Source organism: Acartia tonsa, chromosome 13 (assembly GCF_053477335.1).
Source record: "Acartia tonsa isolate MP-2025a chromosome 13, ASM5347733v1, whole genome shotgun sequence".
Classification (NCBI taxonomy): Eukaryota; Metazoa; Arthropoda; class Copepoda; order Calanoida; family Acartiidae; genus Acartia; species Acartia tonsa.
Window position 1 is genome coordinate 44,536,398 of NC_137272.1, and position 19,685 is coordinate 44,556,082.

At 31.2% G+C, this 19,685-nt stretch overlaps 1 protein-coding gene and 1 long non-coding RNA gene across 11 annotated transcripts in view; one reads left to right on the forward strand and one right to left on the reverse strand.

Annotated features, from left to right (window-relative positions):
• Positions 1 to 19,685, forward strand: part of Vha44 (V-type proton ATPase subunit Vha44) — a 328,302-nt gene that overhangs the window by 65,139 nt on the left and 243,478 nt on the right. The gene's annotated exons all lie outside the window — the stretch shown is intronic.
• On the reverse strand, positions 9,750 to 16,003 carry LOC145335496 (uncharacterized). Its single transcript, XR_013885235.1, has 6 exons — positions 15,941 to 16,003; positions 14,723 to 14,783; positions 11,222 to 11,278; positions 10,930 to 10,992; positions 10,382 to 10,439; positions 9,750 to 9,935 (listed from the first exon to the last, which is right to left on the reverse strand). It is a non-coding gene; the product is annotated as an uncharacterized LOC145335496 (long non-coding RNA).

The following is a 19,685-nucleotide window of genomic DNA, read 5'->3' on the forward strand; positions in this document are numbered from 1 at the left end:
CTTAAAACCGCTGACGACCAGATATTCAATTGTTTAGCTTTTTGTAAATGGGAGTAAAAAATTTATTGAATCAGAACTTTGGCTTCATGGTGCTCCCAGGAAAGGCATTGAGGAGTAGAATCAGGAAATTTTGACTGTTTCAAAAAATCTCGTTCCTAGCCTGAGAAAATCTAAAAAACCTCTACAAATTGGACAATTCTCAATAAACCTTTAAAAAATGTGGTTTTTTAGTGATTTCTAAGGCTAGGAACGAGATATTTTGAAACGGACAAAAGTTCCTGATTCAGCTCCTCAAGGCCTTTCCAGGGAGCACCATGAAGCCACAGTTCTGATTAAAAAATTTTTTTGAATGTCGTCTTTGCATATTAATAAGTAATCAAATATATTTTTTAGTGGTCGCGTTCTAAAACTCAATTTTTTAAAATTCTTTTTTGGTAAGAAATATTTAAAAGGTTAATTTTATCTGTTGCATATCCCCTCTTTGTCTAATTCCGATATGAACCCGCTCTTCTCTCTATATATGATTAATGTTAGGCTGATTTTATGTGACCTTTGCAAAGCAAGTGATAAAAATGGCCATTAATTAACTCTCTTCAGGAGTGGTTTTATGAAGAACTTTATAAAAGCAAAGTTGTTCAAAATTTAAAATAATTAATATTTGCTTTTCTTGTCGTGATTATGCGGCAACTCCTAGGGGTGAAAATTGAACTTGAAATTTTTTAATCTAATTTTCTCAAAAAGTCCCCGTTGAAATATTTTGGTTTTACCTGGAATTATCATGGTTTTATGTCTATTTTTACCATAAATTGGTCCCAAGGGTCGGCACTTACCTTTGTCTTGATCCAATTCTAGCCCACAGTGTATTACAAATGTCGTCATTTAGGATAAATCTTTTAATTGATTTCCGCGATTCAACCCTTTTTAGACAGTAAGGTATTTTTTTGTCAATAATACGAATTTAAGATAGATCTTAATGAACTAATTACTACGTAATAAAAAAAAACTAATTGGCAATTTTATATCATAAAATAAATTCTTAACAGTAAGTAATTGTTACAACTATATATGACAAGTTAATTATCCCTTCAAACCATTATAAGAAAAACGTTCAGATTTTCTCTGTTTTTTTTCTCTCCCAAATTACCATAAAATCAAGGCATTATTCCTGGATATTTTTGTTAAAAATATGTTTTTTTGTTGATCAGTGTAGTGAAATATGCTTAGAATATGTTAAGATTTGATAATCAGATGAGAAATTATCACACTCCCTTTAAACCTTTAAATTTCAGTAAATTTGTCTTGATCTATTCATATCTAAACTAGGATGACAACATCCATAAAAGCGAAGCACTAAAACTATAGGACAAACGGACATTAACACTTATATAGTGTCAGAACTGAATAATCAGAATATAAATGTATAAAAGTCGAAGCAAAATTGTAAGTAAATTTGTTGAAAAACTGCTTGATACAGGATAATGTTTATGAACATACTTACATTTTTAGGACTTGATTATAGAGTTGTTTCGCTTATAACATTATACTTTGTTGTCCCAGGAATCAATATACCAAAAATCAGATCAATCGGATGATTAGATCACATAAAAATTAGTTGTTAAAAAAGTAAAAAATCAACATGTTTAAAATGGACGTATGGAAATGATTATAGAGTTGCTACGCTTTCCTAATCGTACCTAACTGTAAAAGGAATCAGCAAGTTTAAAATCAATAGGACAATTCTAATATACCTAAATTAACGAAAAAAGCTTTTCTTCACGGACGTACGGACTGACCGACTCTAATTATATGAAAGCTTCGCTTTTAAAATACCAAAATTTTGAAAAACACAAGTTTAAAAGACATACTTAAATATACTTAAATGTACTCTAAGATACCCAAGACCATGGCATGTAGATTTGCCGCTCGTCATTAGGAGTTGACAGATTCGAATCTTAACACCACGTCATAACTAAAGATGTCAAAAAATGCTCCTACTTCTGCTATGTCATGTGTGTGACATTAATAGACAGATTAGGATAAATGCCTTTGCTCAAAAAAAGCTCAACTCATTACCATGTACAGTTAGGACTTCCAGTCAAAGATCGTTTAATCAATGAGTTGGTTGTTTGGCGGGTTTTACCTAACCTAATGTGTTTGAAGAGAATAGAATGGGTATGATTCCCCTTAGTTATCCTTGGTTGTTGGACCTGATGTATGTATGTATGTAGGGTTTCAGGGACATCAGCCTCAATCATAAGAGGTAAATAATGAGATTATGAACGGCTTAATGACTAAACCACTTTGATAAATATAAAAAAAACTGTAAAACTTTAAAATAATATTAAACCTCATTGAGACATATCCCTTGTTTATTGACAACTTTCAGGACTACATATAGTTGTCCTTGTGTCTCATCCCATTATTGATTTTTGTGGTTTTGATTGTCTGTAGCTTAAGATTTCAATTTACCGCTGAACCAATTGAGTTCTCTCTTCACAGGATAATCTTAGACTATTTAGTTTTTAAATTTATGTATTGAGATAGTGTCAAGCTATTTTTCTGCTTTTAGTTTCATTTACAGCACTCCTAATTGCTAGGGGCGCAACCACTATCCTGTAACATCAAATAAAATAACTTGTTTAACCCTTAACGGTAGGGGTTTTTTTCTATCTCTTTTTCTGTGTGTGAAAGATAAAGAGCCCAAACTGCGTGACTTTTAAAGTTTGGGTATGACACATAACTGAGAGTTGGAATTTTTTTAATATCTCCATCCTGGCCGTTACAGGATGCCAGCAAACCTGGCAGGGTCATCCAGGTAAAGAACAAAATATTTTTTGACTTTAACAAAGCATTTAACCTTACAAAAATACTAAAATATAGTAGTATATCCTCATATTAAATACAGGTGTTCAAGTCAATTTCAGGTTCCAGGTATGATCATGCAGGTCCTGATCATCCAGGTCTCCAGAAATCTTTAAAAGGCTACTGTAGCCGCAATTTTTGACTTCAAATTTTAAATTTAAACTTTTCTTACATGTCTACAAACGTTTTCCAGCCGACTGTCGACTGCGGTGAAAGGCAGCTGCCATGTACTGCTGCGGAAGCTAAAATTTATGTTTTGATATTTCTAATATAAAATTTAAATAAAGATAAACATTTTCAGCAAAAAAATTTCTTCTTGCTTCAAAAATAAGAAAATTACAGTCGTTTGAATTTTTTAAGTAAAAAAGGACCTAAAAACAAAGGTTGTTAAATAAAAGGGTGAAGAAAACGAAAAATGACTTTGACTTACTTAAGGTCGGAAATTCATTATCAAACAGGGGACTTGCACAAAAATTTTTAGCCCTCTAGCTCTAATAGGAACTGAGGACCGATTAAGGTGCGGCAAGGGGCCCAACTGTTAAGGGTTAATAAACTTTGTTGATCACTCTATATTTATATTAAAGTAACAGGATGTTTGTACCAAAGTATCTCGCTAACCACAAAACAAAAAAAACGTGCAACCTTTTATTCAAATCACGCAACTTCTAACCCACCAAATATAAAATTTAATGTTATAAAGTAGAATTAAAAGCCATTCTGTTTACAAAAAGGAATTAAATGCAAACAATTAGTAGAACTGTAATCCCTAAAATCTTTATGAATCAAAACCTCTTGCAAACAAAATAAATTATAGAGTAGAGAAAGTAATAAATATAGACGAAAAAGAGATTTTTAAAATCTTATTTTTCCCTAATATACATATTATATAATACATTATCATTAAAAAATTACATTATATACAATTTTTTCTGGAATATGTGTTGTGGTTGGTATTTAAAAATACTACAGTTCTCGTGATTTCTTATTGATTTGGAAGATTGTTGACTTGTTCTACTTCTTCAGTTGTATGTTCTTCCTCCTTCAATAGGTTCATATTTTCTTATTGAAAAAAGCAATTAAATCAATAACTCTATTGGTAGGTATGTATTTATGTAGGTTATCATCCTTGATTAGATTGAGAGCTTCTTTAGGTTGACTAAATGTATCTAAATTCCCATTATGAACAACTATTGCAAACTTTGGTTGAGTTTCCCAGATAAAATCTCTGCTAAGTGCTTCACATCTCTTTCTGGTCTTCGAAAACTTGGCGTTTATGCTTGTTTCATTATCTGAATAAATTAACATATAGGAAAATCCCCAAGCTGCAAATTCATGTTTATGGTCAACATTTTCATCAGCAAATACAATAATATTCATTGCTTCATTGAAATTAATTTGGGAAAGCAAACCGATATTGACATAATTGATATGTCTTGGCTTGTTTACTAGATCTTCAATACAATTATCATGGTAGCTCCAAGATATTTCATCATATTTTCTAGAAATATTTCTCTTCAATTCTTCATAAAGCTCTATGCTTTCTAATTTAATTTTCTCATCAATTTGTTTCCATTTTTCTTCTTTAGTTAAAATAAAAAAATTCTTTGTATTTGCCTCTCTAATTATATTCTTAGAAATTTTTTTGTAAGTTACAATAACAATGCCCTCATCCTGGTCCAATAGTTTGTATTTATCTAGTATTGCCATAGAAATGGCACTAATATCATGTTTATCTTTGTTGTGATAGTGATGACAATCTATGGCTTCTCTTTCAGCATAAATAAAGTCATGTAAATTTTCATCTACAATTGCTCCAAATTTGTTTCCATTAGGAACTTTCTGTTTGGAAATAACAATCACAAATGATATTGCTCTAAGTATCATATTTCTTATAAAGACATTAACATATCCTTCTTCTCCATAATCATCAATTATGATAATATTCCTAGCTTGAGCACCCTGGAATTCCCAGAAACTTGTTACTAATATTCCTTCAGGTTTGTTCATAAATGCTTTGAAGTCTGACACAACTGGTCTAGTTGAGGAAAAGTGTTGGTTTAACAAATCAAACATTGATTTGTAATATAAATTTGGTAATACAACTACACCTTCTTTTGGTTGAAGTGAGAAAAATTTCTTTATTGCAGCAATAGCTAATAAACCAGGTGAAATATCAAAACGATTATGATAGTAATAAATATGGCTACCAATGACATTATTGTCAGGAAATTTTGGAGAAGTTTGTAAATTGAAAGCCTCAGAAAACTTATGTATTATATGACTATTTCGCAAGTTCTTGGTTAGATTTAAACACAAAGCATTGTGATTCTTTATCATAGTTTCTATCCACTCTGATCTCTCTTTCATAAGGCCTTCATCTACTTTCATAGTCATGCAAATTGTTTTCACAGAGCCAAGAAATTCACAACTTCCACTTATCATTTCATCAACGAATAAGTGATCACAATGATTATCTCTTAGGAAGCCATTTAAATAATTTATTATTTTGTTTCTTTCTATGCTTTCAAGTTCATCAATATCATAGAGACTTTTCATTGTAATAACTCTTATATTAGGATAAGATTCAAACTCTACCTTAGCCATTTCATCCATAACAGATGTTGGGTTTGCATTATTCCCTTCTTCACTCAAATTTGTTATTGCTGTTAAATCAATGTAAAATGTTAGATCTTGATGATTAACAGTGGCACACTTTTTTGCTCTTTCTTTCAAAACATATGTTTTCCCAGTACCATAGTCGCCATCTATGATAAGGAACTTGGCTGTTGAGTGTACTGCTTGCAGTTGTTTATTGTTGAGCATGTAAAAAGGAACATTACTATCTACTGATATACCATCAGACTTTCCTGTCAATGCTTTCTCAACTTCTTTGCTAATGGTTAATGGATCAGATATGAAATGATTAAATCTACTTGACTCTTTAATAGATATGTGATATATCAGTTCAGCAACTAGATCCTCATATACTGTTTGATCATGATTATCAGATGTAACAAGTTTGTGTTTAAATATCTGATCCAACCAAGGTGTTACATCATTAACATCCTGTAGAATGAATTGCTGACAGTTGACACAAGGTATTTCTGCACCTTCAACAATCTCTAAATAAGGAACACATGCAGCCCTGACAAACACCCAATTTTTGGAAAGCATTCCTCCAAATAATTTCTGCATGAATGAAAAGTGCTGTTTTGTTTGATCTGAAGCATTTTTCAGTAGTTTGGTTTTATCTCCTTGATCTTTAGGTCCAAGTTTAACCTCTATATTTATAATAGTACTGTGTTCTGGGATAATGATTAGAGAATCCCATTCTGTTTTTGCTTCTTGTAGTCTGTAAATAAAGTATTGATAGGTATAAAATTTCTCTAGATCGCTGGTAGGACAATTATAAAAGAATGTGTTTTCAATTTTGATTTTCTTATTGCCTCCATGCTCTTTATGCACCTATAATATCAAATGTTTTATATTCCTAATGCAAAATATTCATGTACTTTAAATATCTTTCCTAGCATATTTCAGAAAAAAAATAATAAGAGATATTTTAAAAGGAAACTGCTAATAATCCCCACCCTCAAATGAACTTGAATTATCTATAAAACATTCCTTTCTAAACAGCCAGCTCTTTACATCTTTATATTCAAGCTTGTTTTCTTTCCATTTTAAATGTTCCTCTATGCATAAATCTAGTTTTTCCTTGAGAATATCTTCAATGTCCAATAATGCCTTTATTCTCATCTCATGCTCATTAAAATCTGCAGTTTGATCCTTTCCTCTGGTGTCTTTTCCCTTATTAACTAGTTGTTGAATACAATCTCCAGATTGAAAGCTATTTATAATGAATGCTATCTTCTTTGATTTTCTTGCAGTATTGACAAGCTCATGATGTAAACATTCTTCAAGATATTTATCCAAAATCTGAGAATCTTGTTTTTCCTTCCCCACTTTTCCTAACACAGTTGGTTTCTTGGGTGTTACATAATGATTTGGAATAGCTATAACCTCACACTCTGTATCATAATAATAATCAGCTACTTTCTGTTTTATCTCTTCAATCTTTTCTTTGACTAATATTCTTTTATTGTCCCCTGCAGGGCCTTGAAAGTTTATACTCATATTACTTAATTCTTCAGCCAAATTTGATGTTTGAGAATCTTGTGATGATATTGGGAAAACTCCAAATTGATATCCACATGCAATTGTACACATGGAGGGATTTGTCGACCCCATCTTAACTTCATTCTAAATGTATCATGTGTTAAGTCTTATTATTCAGGCCTTTTTTCTTAGTCATAGAATATTACTTGCATAGGTATAGCATCATGGAAATTGTATCAGATTTTCACAATATTGAAATATTTAAATTTAAGTTTTAAAATGAAAAATTGTGGACAGAAGACATACAATGTTTCCTGTAGACAATGAGGAAAAGGGCCTGCAGGATCATACATTGATTTTAAAATTGTAATATGCATTTATGCTTTATAATATCTTTAACTAGGTATTGGTATTTTGGAATATTTTTTTGGAATATTTTTCAATTTTGAATGTTTAGTTAAAGTAACTGAAATATTTTTTATTTGTATAATTTTCAAGACTAATACCAAATTTTAGACACATTACAAATACAGAATACATACCTTTATACTATCACTACCAGGACCTGCACAACCTGTGTTCTCATCCATTTCAGTTCCTCTGCTGAATTCCTCCATTTCTAAATAATAATTTGTAAGATTATACTTTCAAAAAAGGGATTTTGACCTTGTTCTATAAATAACACTGTAATGTTCAATAAAACTATTCTAAAATCTTTGATTCCTCTGGCAAACTATGTTTTTTTTACTATTTCTTTAACTTTTTCTAAATTGACTCGTTTTCCCCATTAGTGTGGCCCAAATGAAGGTCTAAATCGCTTTTCAATGTGCGTTAACCCTTACAGATCGGGGGGGGGGGGGTCATATTGACCCCCCCTCTATTTTTTCAATGTCATTTTTTTTGTAGGTAAGATAGAGAGTTGTGACTTCATGACTTTTTAAGTTTAGTAATTATACGTCGGCAAGAGTTGATTTTATTAGGATATCTGGTCTGTGTCGGTCATGGTGTCCGGTCAAAGTCAGTTGGGTAGCACCAAAATTTTTTTAAAAATCTAAATAAATCTTAATTTCTACATTATGACTTTGTATATAAGGTAGAAACCTAAAATTTTTTTGGTGAATACTGAGATATCAATGACCTTATAAGAAAAGTGGTGTTATGACCGTTTGACCGCACCCTGACCGACTTTATGACCAATTTTTGTCCGGCTTTTACTACAGACATATATCATGAATATCGTGGCTTATATTACAGCTAGAGACCTAAAAAAATTTTTGGTAAATCCTTGAGCATTAATAAACAGATAAAATATTAATTGGCGGTTTTACCGCCGTAACCGCCGAAAATGGCAGTTTCTGTTATTTGCCGTTTTTTGGCAATGATCAGAAAAAGTAATTTTTTTGTTATGAAAAATAAAAGTTCGTCCTAAAATTTGGTCATTCTAGCTGCAAAATTGGCCGCTCTACAGCTGTTTTAAAATTTAGCGGCTGGCCGCTAAAAAGCGGCTAAGGAGCGGCCTGACCGCTATAACTAGAAAAAGTAATTTTCTCTAAAAATACACATGAACCACCAGAAAAAATTTTTACGTCTTTATCTGTAACAGAAGCCGAGATAGAGGGGGGGGTCAATATGACCCCCCCCCCCCCGATCTATTAAGGTGGGAATAGGGGCCCGATCTGTAAGGGTTAAGTAAAAATAGGTTATGCATTGTTTGTAGATTTTATAAAGCCCTATAATTGATTTTTTTAAAAATCTATCGTTATCTTGTCAAATGCATTTTTATTTTCATTCTTTCATCCCCAATTAATATAGTCTTACACCAGATATAAAGCAAAACATCAAATTTTCTGTCTGTTTGTTTACAAATATTGAAATAAAATATCAAAATTACCAGGAATAAATATATAAAGAAAGAAATTATTAATTTTTTTTATGTACAATTACAATAATTTGGGAAAACTAATTCATACAGCAAAATCATTGAAGAAAAATAATTAAAGATATGCCTTACTCTTTATTCCTGGTTTTATAATAAACAATCAAATTATTTTTTGCAATATTAATTTTTTTTATTAGTATCCTTTTTTTTAAAGTTGGATATGAGAATAAGTGTTTTACATATTTTTTCACCTTCATTTAATTTCTTATTTAAATAAATTGTCTCTTTATTGGCGACAATATCTGTTGAGACATGAAATTTATTAAAAACTCTTTTTCCTATTTTATGTCTTTAAAATGTAGATTTTTTAGAGTTTTTCATCATTTCTCTTCTCATAAGACTAATAACTACTGTTTTAGTTCAATTTCTTACACAAATTATCAGTTTAAATAAAACAATGTTTTTAGACGTTTTTTGGAATTATTCGGCAGGAATGGCGGTTCTGTCTACTTTTTATGATTGCTTAATATTTGAACTCTTGTTACATTATTTTAGGTTGGCAGTTCTTTACTTATTTCTTGTTAAAATCATGAAAATATAAAGTTTTTGATAAAAAGCTTAAGATTGAAATGTCGAGATCAATTTTCATTGTAGAGAGGTCTAGTTTTCACTAAAAGGTCTACTTTTGAGCCGGTAACAACTTCAAGGTATAGGCAAATTGATATGGTAAAGATTTAAAAATTCATGTTTTTTTGGGCCAGTCTATTCCCTATTTCCAAGAAGTTTAAGAAGATTTAAATTATAGCATAAAGTAAATCCTTTTGTTGCTGTCAAACATTGTTAAGTTCTCTTTGGGAAAAAGGTAAAGTTGTAATAATGTGAAAAGACTCACCTCAACTAAACATACATCTATCTCATTGTAAACAAGTTTAATAGTTTATTATTGGCAGGAGTAGTAACAGCACTCCCAACTGTTGTTTTGGTAGCCACTCAAACTGGAGGATCTAGGATCTGCCAGTTTATGTATTTGTTGCACTGTCACCAGTTTTGTAAACACCACTCTTGTCAACAGAATTGCCTAAAATTGAAGGAGTTTTACTACAATATTTTGATCCAATTATATAAAGTAGTAAGGTTTGTTCTTGTCTTGTTGTCTATATAAGTATTTTTGTGTTATGTTATAATCATGTTTATATTTCTCAGGATATAGATAAAATAAATAAAGTTGAATAAGAAAGGAGTTGCATGTTAGAAACACAATAGAGAAGGGGAGAATTTACAAAAATTACACGATTCCATAATAATTGGCAGTTCATTTTAATTTCAAAGTCATTTCTACATTTTTAGGAATTATTCATATCATTATGGATGGACACAGAAAGCCAAGTTTAACAGACAAAAGAAGTTGTGGAGTAGATGCCTTTTATAATTGCTTTTAAAAAGAAAATAGAAAATGGAATTGACAGACATACATTAGATATGGATTAGCTGTGCCACTATTAATTATTAAATATTAAAACTTACATTCACCACGCAGAACACCAAGGCCAAGTTATTCGTTAGGAGCAAAGCTTTGAGTAAACTAAATTGATAAATACATTTATCAATAAATATAATGGCTTTACTAAGTGTTCCCCCCCCCCAAACCTATAGGTTTTGTGATTTTTTTTCTCATTAATTTTGTTCTTGGTATAAGCTGCATTTGTTTGTTTGTTACTTTAGGTCAGATTAGGTTAGGCTGGATACTGGGTAGAACTCATGGGTAGGTATTTTAACTGGAACCCCACTCAAATATATTCAATTTATGTATGTGCTAAAATTGAACTTTAGATTAAAGCACTAATATACTTTTGCAATATTTTTTATGCTAGTTATTTATCGCATTGTATTATAAACAGCTTTCCGCAGATATTAGAATGAAAGATTAAAACCAGTTTTGTTAGGCCCGACCAAAGGCCCAGGCTAACAAAACTGGTATTATTATTATGATTTTGATTTTAGTATTAGTGGAAAAATGTTTGTAATTATTCATGACTTATAGAGTAGCTGAGTTATATAATTTTATTTCTTACCTTAACTACATAGAAGATAACACCAAGGCCAGAGTTATTCTATGGAGCAAGGCTTCTCTATTACTAAACATAAATTACGTCTATCAATAAGTATTTAATCTTATTTATTTTGTATGAGGTTAGGATAATGACTTCTTCAATACTATTTGTTGTCAGTTTTAGAAATTCAGCTATCTAGTGGAAATTTTAGTTTTTTGGGGGGGAGTGTTGAATTAAGAGGAAAGGACAAACATAACCTGATTAACGAGTAGCTGCACTACTTATGAAAAAAATATATAATATTAACAATTACCTAAGCACAACAAATAATAAATGATAAGGTCAAGTTCTGCTTAGTAGCAAAGCATCTCTATAAATAAAAAGTAAAAATTAATAAAATCATCTTTAAATTTCATCATAACTTCTTTTGATTTTAGTAGCGAAGCTAATCTATAATTCGAAATGTCCGTCCGTCTGTCTGACCGTCAAAGACAGAAAGGGGGAAATGTGATTTTTTTGGCTCCTATAAAAGATAGAAGGCTTTCAGGGATTAAATATGTTATCATTCTTTCTATATTCACCAAGTTTCATTGGTTTGTCAAGGGTGCTAGATAGATTTTTAAGTTTTAATGATTATCTTTACTCTTATTCAAGATAGACAGCTGATATTTTTAGGTATTAAATAAGTTCATAATTTACATATCTCCACAAAGTTTCAATAAGATTTGCATATTGGTTGAGGTGCTAGATCGATTCCTAGATTTTACCGTTATAAATCTTACAAGGTTTCGTGATTTTTTAGATTAATGTTTTTTTTATGAAACTGCTCTATTGTTCATTTTTTTCCGAATATCCATTCATAATTTTTGAGCTTCGCTACTTATGGATGTTATTGTTCTTGTTATTTTTTGTTTGTTTTTTGTATTTAAAGAAGTTGTATCAACTTTTTTGCTTTTTATTTAAGATAGCTAGCCGGTCCTTTCAGTAAGTAGTAGATGTAAAATTTTTCATAGAATTCAGATATGCAATCGCTTTTTTTGTAGACCTCTTATTTTTTAAGTAATTTAAGTTTTTTTTAAAAATAATTAAGTCGGTTTTAAGGTACTAAAACGCAACAAAATAAAAGAAGAAAATGGCCAGTATGAACAAAAATAGTAAGATCTTTAATTTGACACCTTACTTTTAAAATTCTGTTGAGTAATTATTGAAAAAATCTATTTTTTTAACCTCGGTTTAATAAAAACTTTAGACCTAAATATTTTCTCAAACAGACATAAAAAACATGGGTTCATATATACCTTTAGAATCAGAAAAATATTACGAATCTATTCTAAGCAAAATTGAAAAAGTTTTATAAAACTATAATAAAAAAAATAAGTTTATTTTAAGAATCATAATTTTCGGCTTTAAAGGGTTAGCTTAAACCAAACCTGAAAAAAACCTAAACAAAAGACAATGCAATGTAGCAGATATTTTTTAAACACAAGAAACAATAATGTATTTTTAACTGCATTGTTTTGAAGTTTATAAACAGACTGATGCATATTTGTTCATAATTTTTCATTCTTTACATGTTCTTTAATATCACTATATTTATTGTAGTATCTATTGTATATATTGTATGAACGTTCTCCTTTTTTTCTGGCAATTCTATAGGTTAATTTTATAGATTAAGCTTCCCGATTCGTCAATTTTTGCGATTTGTGATTGGCTAGTTTAGTAGTTACAATTCTTAAAATAACTTTTTTATTTTTTCTATTTTTTATTTCAATTTTTTAAAACTTTTTCAATTTTGCTTACAATGGATTCATATTATTTTTCTCATTCTAATGGTATATATGAACCCATATTTGTTATGTCTGTATGAGAAAATATTTAGGTTTAATGTTTTGATAAAACCGAGGTTAAAAAAATAGATTTTTTCAACAATTACTCAACAGAATTTTAAAAGTAAGGTGTCAAATTAAAGATCTTACTATTTTTGTTTATACTGGCTATTTTCTTCTTTTATTTTGTTGCGTTTTAGTACCTTAAAACCGACTTAATTATTTTTTTTAAAAACTTAAATTACTTAAAAAATAAGAGGTCTACAAAAAAACCGATTGCATATCTGAATTCTATGAAAAATTTTACATCTACTACTTACTGAAAGGACCGGCTAGCTATCTTAAATAAAAAGCAAAAAAGTTGATACAACTTCTTTCAAAAATAAAAAGTCCAATTTTGAAAATAATTCTTTCAATAAAGAAACAGGATGTCTGTCTGTCTGTTTATACCAAAGGATCTCACCAACCGCCAAACCAATATGGTTCTCCTTTACTGTATAGCTTCTCATAGGTCCTGGTAAGACGGTTTATAGCTATTTCAACTATCCCTATCTAGCATTAAAAAATATTTTTGGTAAACATCTGATCTTAACATAGAAAGAAAAGAAATGATTTACATGTACTGCAATAATTAAACCTAAGAACTACTAATCTTCTCTGAATATTACAACTTACAAACTATTTTAATCATTTAAAATATGGGTAATTACCCCCAATGTGCCTTGTAGAGCACAGAGCTTCCCCCATTTCCCTACCATTAAAGTAAAACAAATTGAAAATGTTCAAATGGGCAGTAGTCCTTTTGGTATAGCATAGGAAACCAAAAAAAAATTAAGAGAGGGGAACAGTGCTTGATAGGCAACTTTGTGGTAAAGCCCCAATATGTGTTTTTTTTATGCTTATAATACATTAAGTTGATCTTCAAATAGAATTTAGTATTTTACGTTTGAAGGTTTTTTTTATTTAAAGAGATGCTTTTCTATAATAAGGATCGGTCCGTCCATAGGCATGTTAGAATTGTCCTATCATTTAGCAACTCCATAATTGTTACCAGAATTTCCGTAAGTCCATTTTAAACATGGATAAATTTTCGGTATACTGATTCCTGGGACAACAAAGTACAATATTATAAGTGGAGCAACTCTGTAATCATGTCCTAGAAATGTGAGTATGTCGATAAACATTATCCTGTATCAAGCAGTTTTTACTTACAATTTTGCTTCAACTCTTACACAAATATATTCTGATTTTTCAGTTCTGACATTCTACAAGTGTTAATGTACATTTGTCCTACCGTTTCAGAGCTTTGCTCTCATAGATGTTGTCATCCTTGTTTAATAAGTAATGAACAATGAATTTAATTATAGGCTTTGGGCATAAGTTTGATTATTTTCTTATTATTTTCAATTTTTCTAAAAAGATCCAAATTGAAAGGGTTGAATTTGTCCTATTTCCTTTTTTATAGATTAGTCATTGAATCATTTTGAAACTTTCGCCTTAACCTGCCTCAAGGGGTTAATCAAGATGTTAATCAAAGTGCTTTTGATTAAAAATTTGTTGAAGTATTTTGTTTTGTAAACAGTTACAAATATCATGAATAAGAAAAAAATTTGAAGATTTTAATTTCAGGAAGTATTTTAAAATATTTTTAAAATCTCCCTAATTCTAAATTGTTTAGTAAGAAGCCTTAGTTTTGATTCTACCTGCAGACGATTAATTTGGTTTGGTGATAGCTCATGATTTATACTTGAATTGAACAATAGTACAATATAAATACAAGTATGTTGTACCTTCTTTTTTGCTCTATGCTCCAGAAGGTTACCAGAGTAGGTTTCGTGATTTTCCTAGAATTGTTACCTAGAGTTACCTTCCCTGCTGGAGAATAGGAAACCCCTAAAATGAGAGAGAAAAAGCTATTTTTCGGAACGGACATATATAACCTGGTTAATGAGTAGCTGTGCTGTTAATGAAAATGTTTTAACACTTACCTAACTACGGATGATAACACCAAGGCCACAGCTATTCTTTAGGAGCAAAGCTTCTCTAAAACTAAAACAAATATATGCAATAGAAGCAATATTTCTTCAATATTTTTAAAAGCAAATCTTTTCTATAACTAGGATTAGTCCATCCGTCCGTATGTCAGGGACTGTTAGCTCTTTTTATTAACTTAAACAGGTTAGAATTGTCCTATTTGCCTGTATTAGTTAGGTACGATTTAAAAAGCGTAGCAACTCTAAAATGGTTACAAGAATGTCCGTACATCCATTTTAAACATGTTGATTTTTAACTATTTTAACAATAAATTTTTAAGTGATAAAATCACCCAATTGAACTTATTTTTGGAATACTGATTCCTAGGACAACAAAGTATAATGCTATAAGCGAAGCATTTCTATAATTAAGTCCTAAAAGTGTAAGAATGTCCTTAAATATTATCCACAGTGCGTATGAAGGTGCTTTGACTTTAGTGTCAGAACCTAAATTGGGACATATTGCATTTTATTACCCTAGGTTAGGTAACTTCATTTCACTTTTCAATAAAATCTAAAATGCAGCCTTTTTGAGAAAAAGCGAAGTTGTTCAAAATTTTAGATAAATAATCTTTGCTTTTCTTGTCATGATTATGCGGTAACACCTAGTGGATGAAAATTGAACTTAAAATTTTCAAATCTAATTTTCTCCTGTATTTCATCGGTTTTTAAACAATTTGGTTTCGACTATTATGTTCATGTTCTGATTATTCAGTGCTGACACTCTAATGTGCGTTTATCCTACCGTCTCATAGCTTCGTTTTTATGGGTGTTGTCATCCTTGTTCTATACAAGTTTTTGTTGTCTGTGTTTAATTGTAATAAGAAGATAAATATAATAGTGTTTGCGCAAACATTGAGAAAAGGTATTTGGAAAAACAGACAGTTATATATAGAGTAGCTGCGCTATTTAAAAGCGAATCTTTTTTTAATACGTCTTTATTACCTACACTTAGTGTTTCTTATTAAAATTAAAAGAGGAGAGAACTCTTCCCCCCCTCATTTCCCTTTCTTTAAATGCCCCTTGAGTAGCTGGTGGTACATTATACATACATATAGAGTAACAGCGCTAATATTTAAAGAAAGAGGGAAAAGATTATTTAGAGGAACTGACATTATACATGTTTAACGAGTAACTGCGATACTTATGAAAATGTATAATTTTAACACTTACCTAAGCATTAAAGATAACACCTAGGCCAAAGTTATTCCTTGAGAGCAAAGCTTCACTATAACTAAACAAAAGATATAAATGCACTTAGTAAATAAATAAAGTTAAAGTAGGATAACTCTCCTTTATATATATTTTCCTTATAATGTATCCTTATAATAAAGTAACAGGATGTCTCTATGTCGGTTTATAACAAAGGATCTTGCTAACCGCTTAACCGATATGATACTCCTTTACAGTGTAGATTCTCATAAGTCCTGGGAAGGGTAATAACTATTTCGTGGGAGGGTACCACCACCCACCCAAGAGAAATACCCTAAATTAAATTAAATATTAAAAACGCCGCCTAAAAAAAAAAATGACTAGCCCAATCCAGCGGCGAAAAATATTTTTAGTAAACAGCTGGTTTTATACTAGCAAAGATTGAAAAGAAAATATAGAGGTCTCAACAGCCAACAGTAAGTTAATAATATATATATATATAAATATATATATATATAGAGAGAGAGAGAGAGAGAGAGAATATTTCTTACAATTTTAAAAATATTATACCCCCTACCCCTGACAGATTTATGAACTCTGGCCGCGGCGCTCGGCACCCTTGCCTGCCTAGCCGCAGCGCTCGGCTCCAGGGATTAAGGGAGGGGACAATGGGCAATTAATTAAATATAAGAGTTATCAAAGAAAGGGCATGAAATCCAGTTTAATCCAATAAATTTTTGTAGGAAAATATAAAGGGATTGTTAATTGAATAATAGATTTCCATAGCGTGATGTAAAGTGAAATCACAACTTGTTTTTGATGAAATTTATTGAGGTTTTATGGTGTGATTTTTATATTACAAGATTATTGGACCCGGCCAGCTGCTAGCAAGAATATGACTGCCCCTTTTTATTCTGTTTATTTCCCTTGCCCCCACCTCCCTTCTCCCTTCTCCCCGTCTGCTACATTCCAAACTAACACAACGAGTAGTTATTTCCCTTGCCCCCACTTCCCTTATCCCTTCTCCCCGTCTGCAATATTCAAAACATACATAACGAGTAGCGGCATTTCATGCGCAAGTACCCAAACTCATTCAGAAACTGCTAAATTCTTGCACATTCCCTTTAAGCCAGTACCCAAAGTCTGAGACTCCTAAAACTTGAATATTCGATCCATTGTCCCCTCCCTTACTCCCTGGCTCGGCTCCCTAGCCTAAAACCGAAACCTCACCTAAAATAGTTGTTCTGCCGAGAGGGGGGGATATATAAATTTTAAAAATTAAAAAAAAATATTATTTATATAAGAGGAGAACGCCCAAAAATTTAGAAATCCTGGCCTTCGGGCTTAACAAAACTACTATTAATTCTATGATTTTTCATTTTAATATTTACACAAAATTGTCTGTAATATAATACCTTACATGATTTTTCAGTATGGCTTATAACCGTTTCTAATCAAGTAATATTTTTTCGACGCTAAAAAAGTATTTAGAATTTTAAAGGAAATTTAAAGGAACCCTGCAAGAAATACACCGCTTTAACTGCTGAAAGACTGCCACAATTAGAACCAATACCCTAAATTTTGAATCCTTCAGCTTCAATAACAAAAAGCTAAATAAATTTCAAAATAAACTTTGGAAGTTTTTCATTGATAGAAATTTAGATATTAAACAACATCGGCTAGAAACAAAATTTTAAGCTTATTTTCAGCAGGAAATTTTACAATATAATATGTAATATATATGATAAAAAATATATATATACAAAAAAAAACACTCATCCTTGGACTAAAATAATGGTGTTTTTACCTTGTGACGTTCGTGTAATAACTATAAACAACTGTAATAACAAAGTAAAAAAGTGTTCATTTTATATGGCGAGGAAGAGATAAGACAAAGCAGTTGAAAAACCGTTTATCTTTGTTTTTTGAATATTTGATATATATTAGAATATGACGTGGATAATTTATAACAAACTTTTGTTTAATGGATATTAGGGTTGGGCCGGATATCCGGTGTGGCCGGATATCCGGCCATTTTCAATATCCGACGGTTGGCAGGTAAACGGCAACGGATTTTATGAAATTTTAATATGTCATGAAAATATATAAAAAAGCCTAAGTTTAAAATTTGAAATCTTCAAGTAAAAATTTGCGGTCACAGGAACCGTTTAAAGATATCTGGAGACCTGGAGAATCAGGACTTGCAGGATTATACTTGGAACCTGAAATCGACTTGAACACCTATATTACATATGAGGATGTACGACTATGGGATATTTTAGTATTAGATAACATGAAATGCTTTGTTTAAGTAAAAAATATTTTTACTTTTTATCTCAATGACCTTACCAGATTTGCTGGTATCCTGTGCCCGCCAGGAAGGAGGTATTAAAAAAATTTCAACTCTCAGTTATGTGTCATACCCATATTTCGAAAGTCACTCAGTTATAGCCATCTACCTTTTATACACAGAAAATGGGATAGAAAAAATCAGAGGGGGGGAGGGCAGGCATTCAACGCCACCTCCCCGCCCATCCTCCAACCGTTAGGGATTGATATTACAGATTGAGAGTAGTATTAGTTAATTAGATTTATATTCTAAGCTTTTTTGTCTGTAGCGAAGGATCTCGATAACCGCTGAACCAATATGGTTCTCCTTTAGAGTGAAGCTTCTTATAGTGGTGGTTTTAGGCTGTTTAATTTTTATAAAAAAAAGTCGTTGTAAGGTTTTAAATTATTTTTCTGCACTTTCATGTCCCTTCTAATTTCCCTAGATACGCTAGTATAATATAAAACACCGGTTTATGAAAAAATTTTTTTGCGGGTATAGTCCCTTTCGTGGCAACGCCCCTTAAGGAGCGATTATTCGCATTTTCACAGTAGCCTATCTCCTATTTCTAGCCCCTCGCGGGGGACTCTAACCTTGCGGGGCCAATAACCTACCCTGCGGGGAAATCACCTTAACAAAAATAACCTAACCTAACCTAAAATAACCTATTAAAAGCAATTTAAAAAATACAACGAAAAGGGACTATATCCTTTTTTGATACTTTAATATGTAGTAATTTGGCCGGTTATCCGGCCGGATATCCGGTCATTTAGCTGGATAACCGGATATTTGCCGGATATCCGGCCAACGCTTGATATCCGGCCGGATACCGGATATCCGGCTAATTTCAAATGCCAAAAAAATATCCGGCCCAACCCTAATGGATATATTATTACTTGGATGTTACACCAGATTTTCATGAATTGACTAAAAATTTTCCCCTGTCAATATGTCCACTTATAACCTATATCCATAACTTTTGTTAATAGATATATAGGGGATATTTGGCTGTTATACTAGTCCCCAAAGTTATATAATTACATTTTATTATTCGATGGATTAACAACCTTGGGGACTTTTAATTAATTTTGATTCATAAATTTGAGTGTCCTTACGTTTCAACTGCTGATTGTATTCTACAAAAGGGGTAATTTTGCTTTTCATCATTGGGGATTTAAATCAATTTATTGGCCATTGTCTTATACTTTTGAAATCTATTTATGGGCAGACATTTTGTTTTGGATTTGATAAATGTAAGTGTGTGTGTGTGTGTAGTGTACTAGTCTGTAATGTTGTGTATATGAGATAGTGAGTGTGTACAGGTATAGTTCATATATATATGTGTGTGTGTGTGTGTGTGTGTGTGTGTGTGTGTAGTGTACTGGTCTGTAATGTTGTGTATATGAGATAGTGAGTGTGTACAGGTATAGTTCATAT